Source organism: Capsicum annuum, chromosome 12 (assembly GCF_002878395.1).
Source record: "Capsicum annuum cultivar UCD-10X-F1 chromosome 12, UCD10Xv1.1, whole genome shotgun sequence".
NCBI lineage: Eukaryota > Viridiplantae > Streptophyta > Magnoliopsida > Solanales > Solanaceae > Capsicum > Capsicum annuum.
In genome coordinates, this window is record NC_061122.1 from 70,003,787 (window position 1) to 70,007,156 (window position 3,370).

Sequence of the window (3,370 nt, forward strand, 5' to 3'; positions counted from 1 at the left end):
TCAGCCATAAAGCTAGCCACATCTCGCTTCATATTGTTCCACCAATAAATTTCCTTAAAATCATAATACATCTTTGTCGAACTAAGATGAATGACATTATGCGAATCATTAGCCTTAGCCTAGATCCTCTTTCTCAACCCATAAACATCAGAAACACATAATCTGCCTTGGTACCTCAAGATACCATCACCACCGATCTCAAAAGCTACAAACTTTTGCTGACCCACATCTCTCTTAATCTTTGTTAATACAGGATCCAGTACCTGCTTCTTCTTTATTTCAGCAATACGAGATGACTTCGCCACCTCTCGCACAAACATAACACCATCTTTAAAGTCCAAGATACGAACTCCAAGGTTAGACAAATGGTGAATATCTTTTACCAACTCCCACTTATCCTCATCTAAATAAGCTAGACTCCCTATGGATAACCTGCTAAGAGCATTAACAACCATATTAGCTTTACCAGGGTGATAGAAAAGTCTCATGCTATAGTCTTTCAGCAACTCAAGCCACCTCCTCTGCATGAGATTCAACTCCTTCTGGGTGAACACATATTGTAGGCTCTTATGATCAGAAAAGATATCTACATGGACTCCATACAAATAGTGACACCAAATCCTTAATGAAAACACAACTACCAACGACTCCAAGTCATGAGTCAGATAATTCCTCTCATGAACTTTCAACTGCGTAGAAGCATAGGTCACCACCCTTCTATACTACATCAACATACAACAAATTCCCATACGGGATGTATCATAATAGACAACAAAACCATCAGTACCCTTGGGCAGAATCAAAACTGGAGATAAAGTCAACTTTTCTTTCAACTTCTCCAAACTACAGTCAAAAGCATCAGACCATAAGAACTTCACCTTCTTTTTGGTCGACTTAGTTAACTGGAAAACTATAGTCTAGAAAATCTCCACAAATCTCCTATAGTATTCAGCTAAACCAAAGAAAATGTGAATATCGGTTGGATTTGTGGGTCTCTTCCACTTCTTAACCAGTACAACTTTCTACGGATCCACCATGACACTTACACTAGAAATAACTTAACCTAGAAAAGTAACAGCCTTCAACTAAAAATTTCACTTTAAAAACTTAACATATAGATGCTGATATTTCAAAGTTTGCAATACGATAAGGTGATCGACATAATCTTCTCACTATTAGAATACACTAGAATATCATCTATAAAAATGATAATAAATAAATCCAAAAAATAATGAAAGGCCCTATTCATTAAGTCCTTAAGTGCCGCGGGGGCATGAGTCAAACCAAAAGACGTGACTAAGAATTCATAATGACCATACTAGGTTCGGAAGGCAATTTTAGGGACGTCTACCTCCCTAATCTTTAGTTGATGATAACCATACCTAAGATCAATATTAGAGAAACATGTACCACCCTGAAGCTAGTCAAACAAATCATCAATTAGAGGAAGAGGATACTTAATCTTCATCGTAACCTTATTCAAATAACGATAATCGATGAACATTCGAAGGGAACTATCCTTCTTATACATAAACAAAATAGGAGCACCGAATGGAGACACACTAGGATGGATAAAACCCTTGTAAAGAAGGTCTTTTAATTGCTCTTTAAGGTTTTTAAACTCGATCAGAGCCATTCTATAGGGAGAGATAGAGATAGGACAAGTGTCTGAACACGGTTAATCCCAAACTCAATCTCCCTATTAAGAGGAACACTAGGAAGATCATCAGGAAAAAACTCAGGGAATTTATTAAACACGGGACTAGATGTCAATGAAGGACCCTCTAAGTTAGAATCCTTAACTAGGACCAAATGATAAAGACATCCCTTGGAAATCAACTTCTGACTCTAAGATATGATATGAATTTTCCCTTAGGCACTAAAGAACCCCTTCCCACTCAATGACTGGCTCATTAGAGAATTTAAACATGACCTTATAGGTTCGATAATCAAAGGAGGAATAACACAAATACAACCAATCCATTCCCAATATGACATCAAAATCAACCATGCCTAACTCTATTAGATATACCAGAGTTTCTTTACCACCAACAGATACCACGCAACCCCTATAGACTCTTCTAGCAGTCATAGAGTCACAGAAATCTTATTTACCCACAAAGAAACCTTAAAATTATAATACCTCTGTAAGGTGACCAATCTGACTATATTTAAAATACTTATTCCTCCCTTTTTTACAAAACCCATAGTTCACCTGCCCGCAGAATCTATAAAGAGTATATGATAGAGCGAACTTAGGCCCATCAGCTTGAGATTGGGCACCCTATGCCCTAAACCCACTATTATACCTGGAACAATGATCACTTAACGACTTTAAATAAGGAGAACTAGCTATAAAGTAGGAACCAGAACTCTCCCACATCTTCTTAGACCACTTTTCATCTCTACCACTTTGCTGCAGACCTCTACCCTAATTCAAAAACCTAAACTTCTTATTTTTCCTTTTTTGTATCTCTGTTTTCTTCTTCTTCTCTTCCTCAACCTATTGCATATTGGGTTGGTATCAAAAAATATAATTTTTGTAAGTGGGATCCACATAGGATTTCGGTATAATTTTTGGACCTAAAGCATAATGGTGTAATTTGGGTATCATTATTCTTATATTGATGAGTAGAATATGATTTTGATAGGTAGGTATCTTGTGAAATCTTCTCGAAAGGGAAAAATGATGATTTAGTGGATCTTTTAAGCCTTTTTTGATGTCCAAGTAGGTTAGATTTTACCTCTTGTTAGATTGAGCTAATTCATAGTATGTTTATGATATCTTGTTAGATTTGGGATGGGTTATAGGTATTGGTGCGATAAATTTCAATAATTGAGATTAGTTGGACCAGTTAGGCTATTTTGGATATCATTTTGGATATGGTTAGCCTAGTTAACCATACCTTAGGTAAAGGTCACCTTGTAGTCTCATGCTTAATTTGGAAATGCTTTAGTTACTCTTCTAATGTGGAGATTGCCTTAGTCACTTGAGTTTAGGGCATAATTGACCTTAGTGATTGTTTCTTAGGTAGAATTGGCTTTGTTGCTCCCTTTTGGGAAAGACCATCCTAGGGCTAGTGATAGTTTATTCAACATCTAATGATGGATTTAGATACCTTAGCCTAGTCCAAGGTAGACATTTCTTTTTAAAGTATTTTGGGAATTTAGAAGTGGGTTCTTGACCCACCTTAGTCAAGACTTGTGATAGTTGTTGAAAACCTTTTATATGCTTGTGAACACTAGAAAATATTTATCTATGGTGATTTGAGATACCTTGGTACTTGTTGGTTATGATGGATGACATTGGAAGTAAAACTTATTGATTTCACTATGAATGACTTATTAATTAACTTGATGATGAGCTAAT